At 35.4% G+C, this 26,962-nt stretch overlaps 1 protein-coding gene and 1 pseudogene across 1 annotated transcript in view; both read right to left on the bottom strand.

Moving 5' to 3' along the window:
• LOC145259891 (BAI1-associated protein 3-like) overlaps positions 1–26,962 on the bottom strand; it is a 2,054,292-nt gene that overhangs the window by 1,424,985 nt on the left and 602,345 nt on the right. The window lies entirely within an intron of this gene.
• Positions 23,433–23,551, bottom strand: LOC145260009 (5S ribosomal RNA; annotated as a pseudogene).

Below are 26,962 nucleotides of genomic sequence, written 5' to 3'. Positions count from 1 at the left end.
AATAATATCGGGATGTTTGTAGAGCCATGTCGCGCATGAAAAGGGACCCTGCACTCATCCCCGGTGGTCTTTCCTGAGGCCACAATCCTAGTAGATAGAGGGCCAGCGGATGCTCTACTTGTGTTGCATGTCTGGTATTCTGCATAACCACTTATTCAGCACCCCTTACCTAAACTGAAACTCTTTAAAAAATGATGACAGTACAATCTCCAATTACGCTTAAACCAGGACAAAGCTAAAACAAAACCAAATTACCTCCTCCATTGAGGCTTACATGTACGAACATCCGCGGGCTTTGAACTAATTTAAATGATGTTGAAGCATTTCTCCTAACAAACACCCCGGGTATCTTAACATTACGCGAGAATAACCTACACTCCTCCATCCCCTCTAACTACTTTAACATGCCCAGATATATTCCACTCTGCCGTAAGGATTCTGCCAGATATATGCACGGGCTTGGAGTCTATATTCGAAACACCCTCCTCTTGACTATAGAAATAAAACTAGAATCGGACGATCAAGCCTTTATGTGCTTTAGACTTAGCATGCAACATAACATTAGTTACTTGTATTTTCTCTACGGCTCTCCCTCGACCCAGGACTGTACCCTAATAAACAAAGTCTCTGACAGCATAGATACAGAACTTTCCCTCGACACTAGTGCACAATTGCATGTATTTGGTGACTTCAATGTCCACCCCAACGACTGGTTTTGATATTCTACTTACAGACGCAGCTGGTAGCACAACACATAGCTTCTCTATATCTCATTTCCTATCACAGATGGTTACGTTTCCAACCCGTTTCCCTAACCAGCAAGAACACGCATCACTTTTAGATCTGTTTCTGACCACAGTTCCCGATGATTGCGTTATGAATGCCCATAGCCCATTTGGGAATGCCGATCCTGTAATGATAATAGTTGAAATCGCCCTAAACTCTAGAGCCATTGCTCAAAACAACGAGATATTATAAAAAGGCTGGCTGTGGAAACCATCAGGGATCTCACCAGAGACGCCTCATGGCGAAATATCTTTTCCCTTCCTGTTGAACAGTGCGCAAAAGAGATCGCTGATTGGTTCAAAACAGCAATTGAAGCACATGTTCGCACGCGGAAATTTTATAGCAAGCCCCACTATACCCAATGGTTTACTTCTACTTGTGCAGCTGCCATCGCGCAAAGGCAGCATGCGTACCGCAGATTTAACCGACATAAGTCCAGTTCAAGCAGACAGAAGTATATAGAAGCCAGAAATAACTGTAAGAAAGACAGCTAAGAGAGAATTTACTTAAACCACAAAAAAAACGCATTGTAGCCCAGAAATTAGGAACCTGTGACTTCTGAAAAATCTACAACAGCGTAGTAAATAATGGGTAATCAACAATTCCCCCACTATCCAACAATCATGAGGTTGTCTGCTCAGCAACCGACAAGGCTAATATGCTTGCCAGTCGGTTTGCCTCGAACTCCACACTGGACCCTGCTAATCACCCCCTCCCTGACTTTCCTTTGCGGACAGACGCCACACTATACGATCTAAAAATCACCCCTTCTTCTCAGGTGCATCCTATCATAAAAAATCTTGACACTTCAAAAGTATATGAACCTGATCTCATCCCGGCTGTGCTATTAAAAAAGTGCTCCGCCGAAGTAGCTCCAGTTCTCTCCAAACGTTACATCAAATGCCTTAATGAATCTCGCTTTCCTGCCTGCTGGAAAACTGCTCCTGTGGTACTAGTTTTCAAGAATTCTGCCGAAAGAACTGGCCCAGTAAATTACCGCACCATTAGCCTCCTCCCATTTTCGCCAAAATATTTGAGTACATAATTAACCAAGCTTTAGTCCAACACTTTACAGGTGCTAAACTTCTGACCGTCCAACAATATGGATTTAGGTAAGCCTGTTCCACAGCAGACATCCTAACTAATCTCTGAGCGTATATACCATTCACATGACAAAGCAGGGGAGGGTAGGGCTGTAGCTCTAGATATATCATAGGCTTTTGACAGGGTATGGCATGAAGGTGTTTTCAAGAAAATCAGATCATACGGTATAACTGGAAGAATATTTAACATAATTAAATCCTTCTTAGATAAGAGAAAAATCCAGGTTGTTCTCGACGGCTGTACATCTAAAAAATATGATATAAATGCGAGAGTGCGTAAGGGGTCTATCTTTGGACCTCTGTTATTCCTAATATTCATAAATGACCTCCCTGACAAAATTGTCTGTGAGATGGGTATATATGCTGATGACGCCACGCTCTATAACAGACACGACAGAAAAACCAAAGAACACATATCTAAAGAAATGGCAGAAACATTAGAGAACGACCTCCAATCTGTAGTGGAATGGGGACAAAAATGGACGGTCACATTCAATGCTGCCAAGACTAAACTTGTTTCCTTCAATTACTACAAGAAACGTTGTCTACCACCAATAACAATGGTCAAAAACTCTTTATCTGAACGTACATCTTTTAAACTCCTCGGCCCAACGTTCACAGGAAACATGAGTTGGAACAATTAAATTGAGAGCATTGCTAAGACCGCTGTGAAAAAGGTAGATTCTCTCTACCGTGCTAGAAAGCTACTAACGCCCGAAAGTATCCGGTACCCCTACGAGGCCACCATTCGCCCATGTATGGAGAATTGTTGTCGCATTTGGGCTGGTGCATCTGCTACTAGTCTCTCACTCCTAGACAAGGTTCAAAAGAGAGTCGCCAACTTAATAGGTCCTGAACTGTCATCTAAGCTTCAGCCTCTGTCTCATCGACGAAATGTAGCACCCCTCTACCTGTTCTACAAGTACTTTAACAGTAAATGCTCCGAAGAACTGCAAGCACTTCTACCCTCTCGACGTAAATACCCCGAAAAACCAGACAAGCAGCAAAATCTCACCCCTTCACAGTTGAGATCCCTAGATGTAAGAGAGCCTTCTACTCCAGTAGTTTCTTCCCCAGAACCGCTAGACTTTGGAATTCCCTTCCGGGTTCCTGATTCCTCAACTGTACTGACATGCAGAAGTTCAAGTGTAATGTGACCCAACATCTTGCAGCCAAACTCCCCACATAGTACCCCTGTAGCTTATGTCCCTGATAGTAGCTTCCTACATCAAAGTGGCAATGTGCCTTGTTTGGGGTAAAAATGTAATTTAAAAAAATATATACTGTTCATAACATTATGTGCATATATATATATATATATATATATATATGTGTGTGTGTGTGTGTGTATAAAGTTTGGCTTACGTCCACGTAACCTACATCTAAAATTTAAAGTGTTTAACCCCAAAATTGGCGGAGGAGATTAGTAGAGTCTGCAGATGTCAACTTTGTGAACTGGAACCTCTTAGCAGCCACATTGTTGCTGCATATCTAAATACGCTTCATGTAAAATTTCAAATGTTCAGACCAAAAATTGGCTGAATATTTTGCTAGAGACCGCAAAGGTCAAATCTTTTGAACTTTAACCCCTTGGCAGCCAAATATCCGGCAAAACAAATTAAAAAGCTGGCTTTTTGTCTGAATACCCATTATGTAAAATTTCAAATATTTAGACCAAAAATTGGCTGAGAAATGGTCATAGAAATGGTCAGAAATATATATATATATATATATATATATATATAACATTTACCAGAGTACATGAATGAGTACATTTTATTTTAATGACAGTTGAAGGAGGCAATAATGTGAGATTAGTGTTCGCGCCGGACAATATTCTTTTGTTTGATTTACTTAATTGGTCCCAACAACCCTGTAAATAATGACACTAGAACATCAAATATATTCTGAAATTATTTAATTTTATTTTGTATTGTCTGCAAGGCATATCACCAATTAGACTTAAACAGTAACTGTTTGAGGCCACATCTACAGGGGAATATATAAAGAGATGAGCAAGATGTCTGTTCACTTCTGCTTGCTAGTACACTCAGGAAAACATGAAGCTTGGAAGTATTTCAAAACTCTAGCAGTCCAAAGGAAGACGGTATTCCAACATCTAGATAATTCTACATTGAAGGCGCGTAATTTTGCTGCTAGATGTGTTTGTTGTGATATGCGCCTTTCTATGAGTATTTGAGTATCTTTTAATTTTATAAAAGAGGACAAAATATAGCCTCAATATGTAACACCCATAAAAGGATAACACAATATACATTTTATCTCTCGAAAATCGAAGAAATAAAAACAGATTATAAATATTAATACGGTTTGAGGCAGAAGTGTAAAAGATCTTCATTCATTATAATGAAATGCCAGGTTCGCCTCGAACGGGTTAAACACGACATTTTAATTAATGTTAAACACGACATGTATTTTAATTAATGTTAAACACGACATGTATTTTAATTAATGTTAAACACGACATGTATTTTAATTAATGTTAAACACGACATGTATTTTAATTAATGTTAAACACGACATGTATTTTAATTAATGTTTCAGAAACCAAATAATAAAATGTAAAAAATAAGAATAAAATGTTATATCACGTTATTGCTGGACACAAAACAATGAATGGTTTTCATTGAAACCTGGGTACCGTCGGGTGTTCTTGCTAGTTCGTTCATATCAAAAATGCTCTGCTCATTTCAAATAGATACAAGTAGAGAGCTCTATCATCAGATGAGGATGCTATTTTGTACCTATGGACCAGGATATTCCGTTTATTATTATTACTTAAAAAATTTCGAAATATGAGTGTAAACTTAAAAATTATACTTCTAACTTGACACTGGAGGACATCATCATTGCCCCACGTGGAATTGACGCACCTTTTCTTTTCTCAATTATTACTGATACGAAATAAACAGTGATTTGACAGTGCTAGAAATTTCTGGCTTTCATCTTTTTACTTATTTTGAAAATTGCTTTTAAATTTTTTATCTTCTTGCTAGACTTCTTTAAACCTCTTTAGACTTCTCCGGGCGATCTTTAATACTTTCTCAAACCAAATCTCGGAAAGCAAAATGTCTTTTAACAATGGCAGCGTTCATTTCAAGAGTAACATTCAATTGCCTGACACATGTGAGAATAAAGAAATCAAACATAACCGATTGTCATATAAATGATTACTCACATAGATATGTCACAAATTAAAAGCATTTAAGATAGAACCCGGGAAGTTGTTTCTGTTAGAGTAAGAACGTTTATCCATTAATTATATTGCTTTTATTTAAGACAGTAAATCAGTACTTAAAGTACATTTCCGAGTAAACAATGGCAGCGCCATTTATGTACGTTTCTTCTGTCTTATTAGTTCAGCAAACTTTTTCCTCCCAGCATTGCCTCGTAAATGTGATAAAAGCAATTCGTTTAGTGAAATCTCAACCCACCTGTGTTGAAAGTGTTGGTAGTAAAATAGGCGACCAAATACTTCGAATGAGGAACTACACATAAAACTACACATAAAAGTCATCAACAAGTCTTTTTATAAGTGAAATATATTGGCGGATTTAGTGAAAAAAAAGCTTTCGTAGAAATTCGTACAGGCTCAAAGGATCAAGGTTTAATGCTTGCGAGAAAAAAAAAAGAACAAACGTTAAAGCAGTTATTTGCTGTCATCAGTTTAGTTGTTTGCTAGTCAGATTCTGTATATTAGCTAAGTGAAGACGCACGTTAAATGTAAGTATATAAATTCTTTGTCAGTTGGAGCATAGGAAAGACAAATACAACACTTACTATGCATCAGGAGGCATTCAATATTATATATGATCTTTAAATTAGATTTGTTATTTGACTATTTCAATTATCTAATTCGAAGTACTTTTGTTGACACTACGGGTCTATTGGTAAGCGCCGAGTTTAATCTAATAGTTTCATTATGCTATTAAAAAAGAACATTTTCATCCAATTTTTTAACAAAAGTCATCTTTGTATTATTAATATTATTCGTTTATTCGTTATGTTATTTGACAATACTCGAGGATACAGCTTAACAAGATGAATGGATTGCCAATTGAATGGTGAATCTTGGATGGAGGATCTTCATAAATCTTTTGTGATAACATTCGTTTATATACATGCGACACAACTATGGCAACACTTTGAAAAGCATTGGTTAATATCTATCTTTCTATTTCTTTCCCGAATTGAAACTCGTTTTTATAAATCCCATGACTGACTTTTCCTCTACATTTCCAATGAAAAGCTTACATGAAATATGTTACTATGGTTACTGGAAAAATAGCTTGATCATTGTATCGCTCCAGAAAAATCCTTACTCGTGACACAATGATCCTCCTATATAAAAGCCATAGAAGTTCTAAGGTGGAGAACTGTTGTTATAGGAGAATTTGCTCGGAGCACTATTGATTGCGTTAAAAGAGTAAAAATCAATCTTTTAATGTAGTAGTGTATGATTTCTTTTCTTACCTTTAGCATCTTTTCACACATAAGGCGTAGGACTAGTCTTTTCCTATACTATCGTTATGTTTTCGGCAGATTCTCAACAGACATTCACTGCAAGAACAAGACAAGCCACAATCATAGAAAAATATTTTCTTTAATCTATCTCTCTGTTCCAAAAGCCAAACTGATTTTCAATGAATAAAGTTTCTATTACAGAACATTCTACCTACGACGCAAAATACCACGACATTACTTCCCAACTGACTACAACTTGATCGTCTTCACGGTAACTGTAAACAAATATTTGTTGAGATATTTTCTTGGCAAATACAATCTTTTAATTTTCTCCTCATTCCACCTATTATTTCCAAACCTTACTTTGTGGTGGTGTTAATAATTCAACTGAAAATCTCTTACAGTTTTATCATCGAGTGGTCCAAGGAATTTAATAAATGCTGACCATTAATAAAAATATTGTAATTACATCATTTTAAGAAAGAAAAACCATTTCATATTGCAACATACTTCTACTAATCTTGACACAAGTGTTCAGTAAAGGATGGCGTAGTTTATTATAGTTATATTTTTACTGAAAATCATTTTGAAAACATTTTATTCATGAAATTCCCATTTACGCCAGATGATGGATTACAATACATTTAATCGTAAAAATGTGTCAGCTTTGTTTCATTATATAGCCTTACTAAACTGAATATAAACTCCTTTCAAAAAAATTCGAAATATATTAAGTAGAAAATAAGCATCTATTACATCCTTAGCCTTGGTACTTTCCTCTCCCATCTGGGCTTTTACAATTGCGAATAAAATTGTGCAAATAGCGACTTAATGTTATCACCATTAAATGCTGACTGACAGAAAACAATAGACAAAGATAAAGTCTACGCATTTACAATACGTCTATAATAGCAAACATTTGAAACGATATCAGTTGGGTCCTTTGCGTTTTGAACTTTAGTGCCTAGCATTGTCCATCTTTACCTGTATTCGAACGACTTTTGCCTGCAGTCATACTTAGTCTGTCTGTGGTTACCAATAGCGAAAGAAACACGCTGAACTTTTAGAAGCGTTCACTAAGTACAACGTACTTGTGCTCTTTCAATATAACAAAAAGGTTAGAAGAGGCTTTCTTTCATTTAGATGCGTCTTTGCTCATGAACGAAAACCTGCAAGTCGGTCGTCGGCCAAGTATCAGCAAGAAAATTGCGCATTGTATTAGTATGTTTCAAATAGCATTTCCGTTAGTGTGCCAGGCTTTATCTTAAACTAGCACTTTTAGTTGCTAACTGATTAGACGTACCTTTAGTTGTTCTTGTTAATTCATTTATAGATGACCATTTCGGGCCCTATGTACTGTTCATAACTTTATGTGCATACCTATATATCTATAAAAGTGAACGTGTCTGTGTGTTTCTGTGTACGTTTCCTACGCAATAACTGTCAATTTTCAGTCTAAAGAATCGAAATTTGATATACATGGTAGTGAGATTTGGGAAAATCTTTGTAATCGATTGGCGGCCAGAAATTTGGCTGTTAAGGGGTCAAAATTCAACGACTGGACCTTTGAGAACTCTACCAAACTCCTCCGCCAATTTTTGGTATAAACAATTGAAATTTTAGATATAGGTTCCTTGGACATGGATCTAACTTAATAACTTGATTTGGGCCGAAACAATAAATGTAAAGGGGTCATAACAGGGGTCAAAGTTTTAAGAAATTTGACCTCTGTGGTCTCTACCAAATTACTCAGACAATTTATGGCCTAAACATTTGACATTTTATATAAAGGGTATTCAGAGGTAAGGCAAGCTTTTTCATCGGTCTGGGTCGAAAATTTGAGCTACCAATATATAAATGTATGCATGTATGTTTACATGTCAGCTTAAAACTTTCGACAGAGGCGACGAATTTTCACAAAATTCATATCGTTTTGAAGCCCGACCCTTTAGACGACAAATACTGAAAAATTGACTAAAAACATTAATTTCTTCACCCTCAACTGGGCACTTTTCTAAAGGGAGGGGTCGCTTTTTTTCGCCGATATTTTCGAAAGTCATCCCCTCTTTTCGATTGTCTAGCCTTAATTTATACCTACGTCACTCCGGTTTTACGGTGGTCGTAACAGCAAAGACGTCACGTTTTTTCCCCGTTCTTTTCCTCCTTCACGGTACGGGTCTGAGCCTGCCTTCCTACTACCACCTTTTTTTTGCTCAAACATCCTTTAAACATCCGGGTAACGCCGGGATGAAATGTTATATAAGTTTGACTGATATCTAGGTAACCTTCATCTTAAATTTCAAGTGTTTAGACCCAAAATTGGCGGAGGAGTTTAGTAGAGCCAACTTTGTAAACTTTGACCTCTTGGTAGCTAAATATTCACCCAAAAACTGAGCAAAAAGCTTGCTGTACGTCTGAATACCCTTTATGTAAAATTTCAGATGTTCAGACAAAATATTGGCTGAATAGTTTGCTAGAGACCTCAAAGGTTAAATCTTTTGAACTGTGACCCCTTGGCATCCAAACTCTCGGCCAAATAATGTTTAAAATACTTGCCATATTTCTGAATACAAATTATGTAAAATTTCAAATGTTTAGACCAAAAAAATGACTGAGTAATTTGATGAAGACCGCAGAGGTCAATTCTTATTACCGTTGACTCCAATTTCGACTTCTTAACAATTATTTCTTTGGACTGAAATCAAATAAAAAAAATGCGATCCATGTTCAACTAACCTACATCTAAGTGTTTAGACCCAAAGGAAAAGCATTTGAACTTTGACCCCTTGATAGCCAAATTTCTGACCGAAAACCTAATAAAAAGATTCTCAGAAATCTCAATACCCCCTATGTCAAATCTCGATCTGTGGACGGAAAATTGACAGTAGTTTGGTAGGGGGACGTACACACGCGGACAATTTTCACTTATATATATATATATATATATATATATATATATATATATATATATATGTATATATATATACACATGCATATATATATATATATATATCGCTTATGAAAAATCAATCAATCCTTCACTTAATTGTCAAAATACATGTAGTTTATTTTGTCCTTTCAAGGCCTCCGTAGTTCATTTAAAACTCTCATTAAATATACTTTTTAATATAAAAAAAACTAGAATTATTTGTAATTCAGGTACTTATCCTATAATACGGGGTTGTGCAGAGCAACTTCCTTATTTAGAATATAAATAAAAACAAAAAAGCAAATTTGTCTGCCCCAGCCTTTATTTTTTTCATATTCATCCTAAATCTTATTTAGACAAAAATTTAATTGGTTCAAAAACCTTTTTAAAAATATTTAAATGTTTTATCGATCGAGAGAAAATGTCGGTGAATGATGTGATTTAAAAATTTTTTTAATTTAAAATTCTATTAAAAATAATAGACAATGTTTTATATTATTCTCCTTTTCATATGATAAAATTCGGCTTTTATCTTTTTGAGAAAGATGAGTTGCTCAAGAATAATGTATTTTAATATATTTTAATTCTTTTGAAACAGGGTCGATAGCCATTAGTCGCGTGCTCTCGTGTAATGAATGAATGCATGAATGTAGGCTTGACATGACATTCTTAAAAATAAACTAAAATTACAGAAAAATGGGCTGAAATGACTTAAATAAATAAAAAGTAAATGACTTAGAATGATTTTAATGAACTTAAGGATGGATTGAATGACTTTAAGAATGACTTGAATGCTTAAGAAATCACTAGAATCCTTCAAAAACAAATTGAATGATCTGGAGACTGACTTGAATAGCTTTGAGACTGACTGGTTGTAAAGTGGTTGATCATTTTACATTAAATTAATACAGAAAGTGATCCATCATGTAGTAAGAACAGACACTACACTTTGATCTTCGCCAAAAGGCCAAGAAAATCGTATTTATTTGCTCCCCCACCGAGCAAATTAGGCACAAGGCAGAATTTTAATGTGGGAAATGAAGGGGAAATGGGGAGCAACTCCCCGGGGAGTAGGGGAGCTGGATAGTGACAATTGGTATGAAGGATTGCCCCTACATTGACCAAGATCTTATATGTGGGGCTACCCCCATATATGGTCTTTGCTTGTTGTATCTGCATGAACAGATGGTATTTATTTGCTCCCCCACCGAGCAAATTAGGCACAAGGCCGATTTTTAATGTGAGGAGTTAAGGGGAAATGAGGACCAACTCCCCGGGGAGTAGGGGAGCTGGATAGTGACAATTGGTATGAAGGGTTGCCCCTACATTGACCAAGGTCTTATATGTGGGGTCGCACCCACATATGGTCTTTGCTTGCAGTATCTGCCGGAACAGATGGTATTTATTTGCTCCCCCACCGAGCAAATTAGGCACAAGGCCGATTTTTAATGTGAGGAGTGAAGGGAGGGGGAAGGGAAAAAGGGGACCAGCTCCCGAGAGGTGGGAAATGGGAGCTGGTTAAAGGTCAAGCATGTGGGGTTGCCCCCACATCTGGTCTTTGCTAGTCATAGCTAGTCATAGCTTGCAGTATCTGCCGGAACAGATGGTATTTATTTGCTCCCCCACTGAGCAAATTAGGCACAAGGCCGTTTTTAATGTGAGGTAAAAACCAACTCCCCTTAAAGTAGGCAAAAAGGGGGCACTCTGGTTACCAAAAATAATAATTGTCCCAGTATAGAGGGTTTCCCCTCCATTGACTGGTACAAATTATCTTAAGTGTAGTATCTGCCGGAACAGATGGTATTTATTTGCTCCCCCACCGAGCAAATTAGGCACAAGGTCAATTTTTAATGTGAGGAGTGAAGGGAGGGGGAAGGGAAAGGGGGGACCAGCTTCCGAGAGGTGGGAAATGGGAGCTGGTTAAAGGTCAGGCATGTGGGGTTGCCCCCACATCTGGTCTTTGCTAGTCATAGCTAGTCCTAGCTAGTCATAGCTTGTAGCATCTGCCGGAACAGATGGTATTTATTTGCTCCCCCACTGAGCAAATTAGGCACAAGGTCGTTTTTAATGTGAGGTAAAAACCAGCTCCCCTTAAAGTAGGCAAAAAGGGGGCACTCTGGTTACCAAAAATAATAATTGTCCCAGTATAGAGGGTTTCCCCTCCATTGACTGGTACAAATTATCTTAAGTGCAGCATCTGCCGGAACAGATGGTATTTATTTGCTCCCCCACCGAGCAAATTAGGCACAAGGCCGATTTTTAATGTGAGGAGTGAAGGGAGGGGGAAGGGGAAAAGGGGACCAGCTCCCGAGAGGTGGGAAATGGGAGCTGGTTAATGGTCAGGCATGTGGGGTTGCCCCCACATCTGGTCTTTGCTAGTCATAGCTTGCAGTATCTGCCGGAACAGATACTACACTTTGATCTTGGCCTTTTGGCAAAGAAAAGTTTTAAAAGCTAAGAACAGCATCTATTAACAGACCTTTGATCTTAACCAGAAAGGCCAAGCACAAAAGTGTTACGGATAGACCGACCGATCGACCGACGGAGTGACTTATAGAGTCGCTTGCACGCGACTAAAAATAACTACTTGTTTATGTTTCTATTTCTTGGCCGTGCCTAGTTAAACATGAATTGTAAAGTAAATTTTACTAATGTGTAAATAAATATGTTAATGATGTTTATTATATAAATTATTTCATCATGTCAAATAATGTAGTAATATATTATTCAAAACATGTCAGTTAAAAGACCAAACAAGTGCAGAATTTTTAATAAATTAAGACAAATTAATTTATTCAAAACATCGAATTTTTAACTCGTAAAGGTGACTTATACAGAAAATACTTTCTCTTCGTATTTATAATTGTATTTGCCACAGTCTGTATAGTTGAATACAAATATGCTTTTGTCCGATTCAGTTTATAAGGGCCAGTCCAGCACACGTGTCTGTAAATAATAGAAAGCCACTGGCCTTTTAACCCTCACGTTTTGAATTTCAATTCCTCAGGGGATTTAGAAATAATGTATTACTAGAAAGTAAATATTACTAAAGAAGTTTTATCTATTATATAAATCTCCCTGTTTGTTTAAATGTGTGTATGTATGTATGTTTGTTTGTATGTCTGCCTAAAACTTTCGACAGAGGCGATAGATTTTCATGAGATAGGTATAGTTTTGAAGATCGACAGTTCAGACGACAAGTATCGGAAAAATTGGCCAAAAAAATTAATTCCTTCACTCTCAACTTGGTAGTTTTCCACAAGGAAGTTCTTTTTTTTGTTTTTTAATTTTGCGTCGCCAGTTTTGCAAGTGGATTTACTTCCAGTTACGTCATGGAGTAGTGGTGAGACGTCAGGTTTTTATTCACTTTCTTTGCCGCTTTTCTAGCCTGCCTGCCACTTTTATTTTGCTCAATACACACTTGCAAACACCTGAACATCCAAGCTAGTCTATAATATAAAAACTGATTGTAAACAAAACTATTGTTATAGAAAAAAAATTAGGAAAAGTTAAATCGATTAAATTGCTGAACATTTACGAAAGATCATGAACTGCGATGGTTAAAATGAAAGGAAATAGCACTTTCTGAACACAAATAGAAATTAATGCATAAAAACGAACCGATAGAATTAAGAATGTCTCGGTGTATCTATAAGAAAATTACTAACTTCTACCCTTTCAATACGAAAATATCGCAAATGTACGCATATAATTTGTCACCGAGGCGAGTACTCTTTCTACTGTGAGTGTCGTCGTCCTCTGAAGTTTTTTTTTAAGAACCAAAGAAAATATCTCTGAGACCCTGCTGTTATGCCGAAAGGCAAAATACCGGGTGTTAGTGTCAGGATCCGTTCGAGACTATATAAGTGAGGGTCTCGGTTTGTCAAGGGAGGAGCTTCTCTCAATATGGCCTTGGGCAGCTGGGTCAGGTTTCCTCGATAACAACGAGGCTTCCCTGACCTGGCTAATAATCCAGAATGCGCTCGGAGTCGGTAAGAGACTTAATTCAGCTGGCTTGGTGGTTTCGCCCTTGTGCAAGCAATGCGATGACGAAGACGCGGCTTTATGTCACGCCTTCTTATGCTGCCGCATCGTGTTACCGCTGAATTAGTGAATTACATGTCTCATGATTCACATACTGAAGTGCCTTCTATCACACTGGAGCCTATGAATGTTTGAAACAATTGGGTACCGACAACTGATAGAATTAAAAAGTAGGTAATTTTGACTTTACTAAGCATTGCAAGGAGATTCATTCTACGCGTATGAAAGTTGTCTACAGATGCGATGCCTTCGCTGCTCTCAATCTTATTCGAATTTTTCATTTTGGACATTTGCATTAAGACTGGGAGGATTAAACCCTCTTCGTCAAACTTCAGTGAAAGGTGACTGTCATGCGCATTTACCGTGTGCGTGGAGCAAGATTGGAATGGCATTTGGACGTGCCTTAGGCAAAGAATATTTATATCCAATAATGAACATGCTAAATAAGGCAAGTTAGGTTTAGATTGGTTTTTAAGTTTCTTGTTTTAGTTATTTCAGTTCATAACCTAATTCGTGTGTGAATGATATCATTAGGTATCCTTTTTAGTTTGTCTTTTCATTCCCCCAATTTTTCCCACTTATATTTTTATAAACCCCCTTCCGTTCCCATTAGACCTCAGATTTCCTGACTTGCGGGTCCCCTTTCGAATTTTCGTAGGAGATGTTAAATAAAACGGTCTGGTCCTAATTAGCTTTTCGTCTTTTTGCATCTGTCGCATATAAGTTTAAGGGGGTCGTTTTATTAACAGTTCTGCTTCCATTGGACATACCATATAATTTTTGTATATAATATTTTTATTTCTGATATGTGTTTTAAGTAGGGTAGCTATATTTTGAGTTCTTATGGTAAACGATGATGGATGTATATGTTGGAGGATGTATAGTATGAATGCGGTATTTTCGTGATTGTAGAGTAACTGTAGACACTAACTAAGGTGGAATAGTAAGTGTTTTGACAACGGACACCGTCCTTTGCCCCTTTCTTTCAGCTATGTACTCAATATTTCATTTTTTGAAAATAAATACTAACAACAATCACCCCTGAAGATGATCGGAAGTACCGATGGAAAGCGCTAGAGAATATGGCCGAACAACAACCACTGGGCGCCATACTATATAGCTCACCAGCCGAAACAAGAAATACCGCTCGGCGAATAGAAGATTACCAGCAAAATTGGAAAAAAGACGAACTTAATCAAACATGCATAAATAATGGCTGCCAAAGTATACAAATATAAAATTACACGATCCAACAATACAAACCGAAGAATTTACTAACAACTTACGGAAAAACCTGAGCCGACGGCAAATAACGTTTACCAAATAGCCCATCCAAACCCTTAACCAAGAACTTCAAACAACTAAACTACAAAAAAAAAACCCAGTCCCAAACCATCTTAAACACAATCTCCGAATTCTCCCACCACGACAGACTCTAAAATAAACTAAAACTACAATAAAAACTAAACCAACTATCTAAAGTACACATCTTCCAAACACTAAAGAAAAATATTTGAACATACCCAACACCTTCCTCACTGAACAGCAAAAACAATTCCTTAATCTCGACCTCAACTGCTTCTCTAAGAATTATGACCAAACTGTTAAACTATGTGAAATTGAAATTCTCTACCAACAAATCCAAGACATAAAAAATCCAGATAAAATCTCCACACAACCAAGCCTCAAAGATTTCTTAAAAGCCGAAAGATTTAAAAATAGATAGAAACGCAGACAGCTTAATCCCATTCAACCCGTAAACTAAAAGAATCAGCCAAAGAACTCTATAACAATACCAATATACGAATAGATGAAAAATCCAACGTCTACACAACTTAAAGAAAACTGACATGACAATAAACAACATTATCTGCGAGAAAACAAAATGTAAACCACTCACAAAAAATACCATGGAACAATTAAAAACAACAAATTAATCAAATTATAACAGCAAAAACGCCGAAATCGAAACAATAAAACCTAGTAAAATAATAGATTAAAAACTGGGTTACATATACGGGAAGATTAAAATTTTCAAAACAGGATACTCTCTTAGACCCATAATCTTCTAAATCCCCACACCAGTTTGTTACGTTATTCGGTGGTTTTTATAAATACTTCGTGTTATTGTGTGTCGTGTTACTAAATGTCTATATAGTGTTCAATTAGTGAAGATACCACTACTAAGTTATCGTGTTGCAGTGTATTTATATTCCGTGATTAGTCTAAGAATTTTGCGTGGCTGTGTGTCAGACATAACAAACACATACATGTATTTCGATATACCTCATCAACTTTTCAATTGTGTCGTTTTTTTTTTGTTTTTTTTTGCTCCACTTTGAATTTATCTGTTCTTGGAGGGAAGCTGAAACCCGTCTGAACTAATGAATTCACTCTTAGACGATGGTTTTATTCGCTTTCCAGATGTCATCGCAGAAGAATGGAAAGTAAGTATCTTTGTTTGGGTGGTTAATTCTAGTTTCCAATTTTTAGACACATCAGCTCCCTTCCAAGGGGAGGAGACAACCGTTAACCCATCCGCTCTTCTCAACGTCCTAATTCCAACTTGAATCCATGTCCAGCCAACCTAAACACGTGACGACAAACACCTCTTTCCAGTCAGCTATTTTAGAGCTTCTGGTGCAACTTATCCACTTTACACTTTAATCTGTTTTGACAACTTTTATCCAAATATAGTTTCACATCTCATCTCTTGTTTACCTCGCCAGTTAGATAGATAGATCGAGATAGATAAATATAGATATTTAAATAAATCGACTGACAGATAAATAACAGATAATTTATCGTGTTCAAAAACTATAAAAACTATACCGTATCGCCAAAACAATAACATGATCTAACCTTACATACCTAGCAAATACAGCATAAAATCTATCACCGACTATATAGACTTTCTAAATTTTAACTCCCGCCCCAAATACATAACCCTCTCCGTTGACGCCGAAAGCCTCTTCTCTAATGACCCTATAAAAGACCACAAACATAAAACTAATAATATATGATACTAAATTTAAATCCTTCAATCTAATAATTAAAAAAACAAAAATAATATTACAAACACCACACTAAACCAAACGAATGTAGTATACGAATTTAAATGCCCTTTCGAAGAATGTCTCTGACCCCCTAAGAGTTCATATAATGCATACATTGGCCACACCACGACAATATTCTCTCGAGGATTAATTTAAAACTTAGCAGATAATAGCGCCATCAAAGGACACGTAACCTTTTACAACAAAAACCTACAATCATCCGAAATAAGAAATGTTCTAACAATACTAAAATTAGATAACTTAACAACTGCACACGACGAGTTAAATTACTCGAAGCTATACTAGGTTAAACAAAAACAAACTACAGCCTCTTATTAACCGAATCGCGTTTAATATTGGGACGATGTGCTAACCGTATTCCACAAAAAATAACAAATAAATACAAGAATAAAATATAACATAAAATATAACATGAAATATAACATGAAATATAACATGAAATATAACATAAAATATAACATAAAATATAACATAAAATATAACATAAAATATAACATAAAATATAAAATAAAATATAACATAAAATATAACATGAAATATAACATGAAATATAACATAAAATATAAAATAAAATATAACAAAAAATATAACATGAAATATAACATAAAATATAAAATAAAATATAACATAAAATATAACATGAAATATAACATAAAATATAAAATAAAATATAAAATAAAATATAACATGAAATATAACATGAAATATAAAATAAAATATAAAATAAAATATAACATAAAATATAACATAAAATATAACATAAAATATAACATAAAATATAACATGAAATATAACATGAAATATAACATGAAATATAACATGAAATATAACATGAAATATAAAATAAAATATAAAATAAAATATAACATGAAATATAACATGAAATATAACATGAAATATAACATAAAATATAAAATAAAATATAACATAAAATATAACATGAAATATAACATGAAATATAACATGAAATATAACATAAAAAATAACATAAAATATAACATAAAATATAACATAAAATATAACATAAAATATAAAATAAAATATAACATGAAATATAACATAAAATATAACATAAAATATAACATGAAATATAACATGAAATATAACATGAAATATAACATAAAATATAACATAAAATATAACATAAAATATAAAATAAAATATAACATGAAATATAACATGAAATATAACATGAAATATAACATGAAATATAACATAAAATATAAAATAAAATATAAAATAAAATATAAAATAAAATATAAAATAAGAAAATCAAAGTTAAAAACAATCCACTCCTACCCACCCTACACATACCTGTATAACCAATATAAAACAAAATAGAATTAACTATAAATACACCCAAGCCTCGATAAAGAACACCAACAACCACTCCTGAGGATGATCGGAGTACCGATGGAAAGCGCTAGAGAATATGGCTGAACAACAATCACTTGACGCTATGCTATATAACCTACATATATAACCTACCAGCTGAAACAAGAAAGATCGCTCGACGAATAGAAAAGATTACAAACGAAATTGGAAAAAAAACCCAGACCCAGTCGCGTTTAATCAGACATGCATAAATAAAAGCTTGCGGCCAAAGTATACAAATATATACAAATGTATACATATATATACATTCATATAGAGCAATATATACATTTATATAATATATACAGTATTAATAAGTATAGTAAGTATATGCATTCGTATATATATATATATATATATATATATATATAGAGAGAGAGAGAGACATACGTATACATAGATATATACATCTGCATACACATACATGTATACATATATATACATACATATACAGAAATATATATGTATATAAACACATAGATATATGCATCTTCTTGTGCCGTGGCATTGTTCATGCGTAGATGCAACTATGGTTAGTGTTCTCTACAGGCTCGGCCCATTGCTGGTCTGATTCACTTGAAGACATCACATACTCTCTCAGTAAATTAAATGTGCCTCCAGATACTAACCTGGAAATTTCTTATAAAGGCACGGAATATACAGCGTCTAGCCCTTTCAAATGGTCACCCATCTGCTACTGGCTAAGGTCTGCGTTGCTTAACTAGTAATCTGACGAGAACCGGTGTGTCAACGTAAGTGTGTCGTATATATATATATATATGCAATTTATACACACTAATATACAATAATATATATATATATACACATACATAGATACGTATATATACACACACACACACATATATATATATATATGCATATATAGACAGATATACATACATATATATATCACTATTATGTTTGGGGGTATAAAACTTTATTATAGCTATTAAAAGGGGAAACATTAAATGGATGTTGAAAAAAATTACATAAATAAGGGGGTAGAGTCAACCGACTAGGTTTCGCCCTCACTTTTCATAGTCGAATTGAGAGTTTTTTTTTGCATAGGGAAATGAATTTAAAAGGAGGGGGAAGGCTAAAATAAAATAAAACTCTCGGAAAACAATGGGGAATGACTAAAATAAATATATGATTATGATAAGTGTACGATGGAGATGATTGGTCTCTAAGGCATTTCCTTTCCATTGTACATCGATTCGGCTTTGCAAAGTAAGGGCAAAACTTGGTGGGCCGACTGTACCCCCTTATTTATCTAATTTTTTTCAACCTCCATCTAATGTTTTTCCTCCTCCGTCCTTCTTTTTACCATGGATACAAAAACTCAGTCTTCCCTTTGTAAAACTTATAATATAAATATATATGCATATGTATATACATATAAATGTATACTGATTGTCACTTGTTTACAGGCGAATAACATTTTTTTCTTTATTCTTTTATGATTCTTTTTTATTATTCTTTTTTATGTACATTATATATATATATATATATATATATATATATATATATATATATATATATATATTTAATTCGTAATTTTTGATAGCCATACATTTGTGTTGAGATATTATAGAGAGCAGTTTTTATCTTCTGTGAGAACAAATTTGGCCCTTCAGAGCAGCCTTGCTTTTAAAGTTTGTAGCAGAGATCACACTTATATTGAGGTGGAGGTACGTCACTGGTACTGCCTTACTTTGGACATTCATATGACGCTTTCGATCTCTACCATAAAGAAAATAAGACACCAGTATTCCTCAGAGTTTTCCCTGTTTAAAAAAGACTCATTTTTAAGTCATCGATTTATACCTATATATACATATATGCAAGTATATATATATATATATATGTATATATATATATATATATATATAATTTTTATGTGATCGCTTGTATCTAGCTAAACCGGGTTATCTTACCGCATCTATCGCAAACATAGCTTCGCTCAAAAGCTTCTGGCGTATCTGATAGATTTTCTTTCCGAGTACCACGTTTAATTTTCGCATAGTCATTTTTCTCTTTCTCAAAACTATAACAACCCTAACAAACCATAGAGCGCCATATTGAGGATGACTGGCAGCACTCTCCCAGCTAGAAACGTCAATATTAATAACTTTAAAGTTATAATTAACCATCAGGACCCGCTAACCGGCGTTTCCCGGTGGAAGCGTGCCCCTCTCGTCTCGTTTCGGAAAAGATACCTCATTTTGATATTAAGGTTACTGTCAAAATATCTGCCACAAATTTAATGTTGATAGTCGGTGTCAAGATCCCCAAGCGCAAATACTATGAACCAAGAAAGAAGTTAGGGGGTGGCAGTTTTTGTCGGATATAATTACATTTGATCTTGGCCGTGCGTACTAATCTGGCGGCCAGTGGTATACATAGCGCATCATACATGATTTTTATGGCGAAAACTACTATAAATCAGATGTTTTGAATCAGCCAAGCGGAAAACCTATAAAAGTCATCATTTTAAGGGAAATGAAATGTGTAGGTGGATTTAAGGTAAAAATGTTATTCCCCCCCCAAATGCTATATAATCAATAACACACCCTCGTCAAAAAGTGAAGTGCTATTGTTGTTAATGCCGCTCATCCCTCAACCTTTTTATGATGAGAACGTCTATCAGAAAGGACACCTTCAACTTCCTGACACCTGTCACATTCCCATATGAGGAACGTCTCTCGGAAGAGATTCAACATCGAGTTTCGTTCAATTTATCATGTCATAATGTAGGACGCCCAAACCAATGATTAAAAAAAAGATTCGTCTTGTTTACAAATTCGTTCATTTTGTCATCTACATGTAGGACGCTGAAACATACATAAACATGAAAACTCATCTAATTTACTAAGATATGTTCATTAAGTCACATAATAATATTGGAGGCTGAAAGCAAACAATAAAAAAGAGATGTAAACAGTTAAGAAAGATCGGGCTACTTATTTCTGAAGTTTTATTACGAATACTTTTTGGGGAAAGGAAAAAGTAAATGTTACGGAAAGTTAATGTAAACATTCGTCTTTAACCTCGCGAAAATGCGACGATAGGGCAGTATTTATTTGTGAAAACAATGTGCGGCGATAATGTGTGTATAGTTAAATGTGATGGTGTAACTTCGTTTAGTTATGATTATAAGGGTTCTAGATTATTTTTATTTGCTTATACATTCAGAAAGATAAATATTCGAGTAGATGTAGAGGCCATTTGGTGGAGATTTGAAGTGTTCGTTTTTAATATCAGTATCTGTAATTCGGAAAAAAGATTTTTACGTTTTCAGCCAATGAGAATACTCGGAATATAAATAGGGAGAAATGATTATTTTCGAATAGGAAAGTGTAAAGGTAGTTATAAGTCTTTCAGTGCATGATGCAGTTAATAAGGGTGGTAGGACAATGTATTTGTACTGTGTATATTTTACCCGGTCATCACTAAAAGAGAGAGTAATCCTTTTTATTTAGAGGGACAATAACAGCTACTTCCATTGTAGAACTTTGCGATAGTGATCATGTCACTCCTAGGATTAAATCTAAGGTGTTATTATATAACGAATTAATGTGCCTAAAATCTCGTTCATACGATATTGGCTAATAGTGTAGACATATTAAATTGTAATATGTCATCTATTTGAAACCTATCGTATTTTGTCCCAGAGAGGAATTTTTAGCAATATTATATATAGGGATGTTGTCCTTGAAACGTTTCTCTGTGTTTGTGTCGTGCACGCTTGTGCAATTTTACCGTAAAATAGACGCTTGAGTCATCCCTCTTCATTCATCATTGTTAGATTTATAGCCCACTTCATCTGGTTACGTATAATAAACATTTAAATGCATGGTACATCAGTTCGCATGAGGACATCTGTATCACCTGATGTTTAGAATATGCCTCATAATTTTTTGGTTCTCTCTCTCAATGATATTTATGCATCTGTACGAATGGCTATGCGCCTGTCAGTCTATAATCATCTCTCTCAGCTAGTTGAATTCAGTATCGATGGTCCGTTTCTGGCAAGTATACTACCTAAATACACAAAGATGTCAACCACAGCAAGCTTCCGATTGTTGGAAAAATACTTGGTTCAACATACAAGCTATCAGATGGTGTGAACATGACCTTAGTTTTTTTTGTAAGCCAAGAATATGTGCAAACAAATGTGAGAACAAATCCATGATATGCTGCATATCTTCCTCGCTATGGACCACAAAACCATTTGTTGAAGGACACTGGAAGAAACATGAAAGCGACGAAGATCAAAGACCTTACCCGTGATTCGGAAACGCAAATAAAAACCAAGAACACAATCTGTAGATGCATAAGAAATCATCGTTTTAAAATAGAGAAAAGTGTGAATGCTCGTATATCATCAGGCTGTACAACTGAGATGGGCTCATCCATGTTAGGCGAGCTTGCATATTAGTGTGAAGCTCGCTGAGTAACTGTAGAAATTGAGGTGGGTATCCTAAGTTTCTTAGAATTGTCTATAGGGCAGTTCTCTTTACCATATTAAACGCCTTAGTCAGATCAACAAAATCCTGATATAGTGGTCTTCTTGATCAATATAAATGATCTCCCAAATCATATCCTGAGATCATTTGTAAACATTTATGCTGACGACACTATTATCTATGGCAACACTTCAAAGGCAGTTAACGATCAAGTTCTCTCTGATTATCTCTCCTCTGATATCAATCACGTAGTGCAATGAAAAAAGAGGTGGCTGGTTAATTTAAATGCATCTAAGACCAAGCGTCTATCTTTATCAATCGATTCTTTGATCCCCGTCTGGCATCAATCGAAATGAAAGACACTGGTCTTGGGAAAGCTCCATGTTTTGAAAAACTTCTAGATTTAGTCATTTACTTCTGATCTTAGATGGAACACGTACATCAAATCCTTTGCCAGGGTTGTGAAAAGGGTGGGATCGTTCTACTCCTCCAGTAGATATCTCACTGCTGATGCAATTCTCTACCTGTATAAAAGCAAAGTACGTCCAAGGTTAGAGTACTCTTGTAACATTTGGGCATAAGTTGCTAGAAGCAGCTTATCCTGCCTTGACATAGTTCAAAATAGACGTCGTAGTCTTATAGAGCTGCTCTTTTCTTTTCCTTGCAACCTATTGTGCACAGAAGAAACGTTGCGAGCCTGTCCCGTCTTTATCATTATTTTCATGGCAAGTGCTCTTTATAGCTCCAATCCATAGTCCCTTCGACAAATTTTCACGAAAAACACCTGTCTAGCTGAAACCCTAATCAATAACCTACCCCACTCTTCACCTGTGCCTAAACCTAAACGCGCACGCCACCACTCCTCCATCGCCATAGGAATTTTGGAAAGATATCTGCACATGATAATCGCGACACAGCATGCTTGTACCCTCTTGAACCTTTCCACTAATAAACATGACGAACCTAAGAAGTAGGATGAGTAAGCAGTAGTGTGTGTGCAGGCAGCACCAACCCTATGCAGGGTTTAACCGGCTTCCTCCGAAGGAAGTAGCTTCATGGGAGTATTAAATTCACAAGCGGTCCCCAGTCGCATATATATCCTCGTTAGGCGAGATGACGAAGTTAGGTTTTTGCAACGTTTTGCAGGGAGGTGTCGACGTCTTCCTACATACAGCACCTGGACTTCCCAAATTGGTCACCCATTTTAGTAATGACCAGGCTCAACGTTGCTTAACTTGGGTGATCTGACGTGAACCGGTGTGCCAACGTGATTATGTCGTATATTAAGCAGCAGTAGTGTGTGCATGTTTTATTGTTACAGAGTGTGACCTCTCCGTTAGCTGATTAGGTTTACACATGCATACACACGGGCACTAATATATATATATATATATATATATATATATATATATATATATATACTAGCATTTCAGCCCGGCGTTGCCCGGGTGTTTGGATATGTATGTTGAGCAAACACCGCCAAACCGGAAGCGACATTTTTAAAAATTAAGGCTAGACAATCTAAAGGATAGGATAACTTTCAAAACTATCGGCGAAAAAAAGTGACCGCCCCTGTAGAAAAGTGCCTAGTTGAAGGGGAAGATATTAATGTTTTTAGCCAATTTTTTTTATATTTGTCGTATGAAAGGTCGAAATTTAAAACGATAGTGATTTTGGTAAAATCCGTCGCCTCTATTGAAAGTTTAAGGCAGACATGCAAACATACATACATGCATTTATATTTGGTAACTAAAAATTTTCGACCCAAATTGATGAAAAAGCTTGTCCTATCTTTGAATACCCCTTTATGTATATTCTAAAATATTTAGACCAGAAATTGTCTGAGAAATTTGGAAGAGACCGCAGAGGTCAATTTTTTTAAAACTTTGACCCCTATTATGGCCTATTAATATTTATGGTTTTGGGCTCAAATCAAGTTATTAAGTTAGATCCTTGTCCAAGGAACCTATATCTAAAATTTACACTGCGTAGACCCAAAATTGGCGGAGGAGTTCGGTAGAGTTCTCAAAGGTCAAATCGTTGAACTTTGACCTCTTAATTGCCAAATTTCTGGCCCAAAACTGATCACATAGATTTTCCCAAATCTCAGTACCCTGTATATCAAATTTCGAGTCTGTAGACTAAAAATTGACAGAGTTATTACGTAGGGAAATGTATACAGACACACACACATGTTGATATATATATATATATATATATATATATATATATATATATATATATATATACCCTTTTGCTTTTAAATGCCGAGCGTGTACAACACTCTAGGGACTTGAGAAGTTGGAAGTTGGAGTTTTCCTTCTGCTAAATAAATGACCGATGATTGCTGATAAGTTCCATCTACTTTTGCAAGTTAACCCACAGCTGGGGGCAGGTTCTTAGGCACCAGGGCATATACACACGCCAGTATGTTTGCATACCGCACGGCTGAGGGGTCGAGCCTCCTTCGAGTCGCTTATATTTCAGCATCAGGCCGCGAGCTAACGAGTTTTCGGATGTCACCACGCGGAAACAGCACATAGGGCTGACAGGGTTTTTGTACTTGCAGCTAGAGATTTACACACTCGGAATTCCTTTTCCTGATGCCGTTAGACAGCGATACTAGCAAGCGTTGAGGGCTTACACGGGAGGTGACAAGTTAACACGCTAAACGCATGACATATGTAATATATTGTAATTATATATATATATATATATATATATATATATATATATATATTAGTAATTTTCTGTATTTTTGAAATTAGGGGTTTTAATTGATTGAGATTGTCGGACTGACTTCCTCATCTTGGTTGTTATTGTCAGAACCTTTCGACCGTTTTGCCCTCCGGCCTTCGTCAGGTGTTTTGTATCGAACTGGGGAATGGTTTGTTAAGAGCCTCGAATCCAAGCCTTTATTATTATTACGGGGGTACCGTGTACGGACTCCAGCTAGGCTTTGGGATATAGTTGCTGATTCTCTGTTTTGAATGTTACTTTTTTACTGCCTTCGTTCAGGATTGAACTCAGCACCTTTGGGTAACTGTAAACTTTGATACAACGTCTAGGGCAACTCGGCCATATGTCACTATATATATATATATATATATATATATATATATATATATATATATATATATATATATATATATATATATATATATATATATATATATATATATATATATATATGATGACCCCCAAAACGGGCCTCAACTCTAATTAGGCCCTGTTTCTTAGTGTTTTGTCTGAATGAAATGAAACTTTGGTCATAACTACTTTATTATATTCAAAACATCAAATCAAAACACTAGGCCTTTTTTTTCTCCGATCTACGGCATATGTTCTAAATGGCCTTCATTTAGCTTTTGTTTTGTTTTTTTTTGGGGGGGGTTACCTGAATACATGCATATAAATCCATTCGTATATGCTCATATATATATAAATACATGCATATCTAAATACATCAATAGACACCTGCATATGATGATTACTACTTCTTGACAGAAATTTTACATCTCTTCAGATTGATGTTGTGCTTCCATCTGCACATAGATGGATCTTCCGCCCGGCTACACTCTTACATATCGGTAATATGTTTGCCGCATGAAACTTGCCAGTATTTGATTGTTCTTGTAAAAGGACTATATTATGAACCTTTCAGTAACATGCCAAACCGCTTTAAAATTTACATACAAGTTCACAGATATTACAGCAGTACTTGGGTGATCTGGTTGGTAGCACATACTTAATAAATTGTTGGTCTTCTCTAATCTTGTGTGACCTCATGTGGTTCACTAAGTTAGCTTTAAACAGAGGAAATCTGCTACAGATTGTACATTTCAGTTTTTGTTGAAAGTCAGCGAATGTATATGTCATCATGAGTCGCATATTCCCTTGGTGCAGATTGCGAACCCACGTGACTTATTCTTCGCCGTTCTTCCTTTGCAGGGAAAGTGGGATGATGGACGCCCAACTTGAGAAATTTCCAGTTAAACACATTTCCTTTCCAACTTTTTGCATTTTTCGCCTTCTAATATACCTTTAAAGCATAATTTTGACCGGCCAGTTTTACATGGCAAAAAAGTTAAAGGATTTTACTTTTTATTTTATCAAATAGAAGGGGTGAAAAGTAGTTTGATAGAGGGTACATATTTTGTTTCTTTCGATTTAGCGATGTCCCGTAATAAAACGCATTACGTGATTTTGAAACACCTAAGTGCATTTGACTAGTTGTTTTGTCCATGTGATACAATCAAGACCTTATAAAACTACCGGGAAGACAAATTAAATAAAAGTTTACTTCAACAGTTATCGGCGCCCATTTTATTTTAGAACGTGTTGCAGCATAATTCTAAAATTTATATATATATATATATATATATATATATATATATATTCTCAGCAAGTTTAAGTTGAGGAATTATTCTTTCCATCCACACAACGTCGAACAACACAGACTAATAAGTATGTAAAATACACTTTTATGGTAATATTTAGCCGGTTATCTGTGTAATACAAAAATTGAATTAACACTTTAAGCTTTTACAAAGGACTAAAACGTGTTCACTTATGGCAGAGTTACTGGCTTGAAAGTACCCGAATTTAGGCAATTTCAATTCACGAATATTGCTAGAAACGTGTTGAGAAGTAATCCTCTCAAATCGTAACATATATTGGGCTTCACACCACAAT

Source organism: Euprymna scolopes, chromosome 35 (genome assembly GCF_053919585.1).
Source record: "Euprymna scolopes isolate OS-2025 chromosome 35, ASM5391958v1, whole genome shotgun sequence".
Classification (NCBI taxonomy): domain Eukaryota; kingdom Metazoa; phylum Mollusca; class Cephalopoda; order Sepiida; family Sepiolidae; genus Euprymna; species Euprymna scolopes.
Note: the sequence above shows the minus strand (reverse complement) of the source record. Positions and strands in the feature narration are given on the sequence as shown.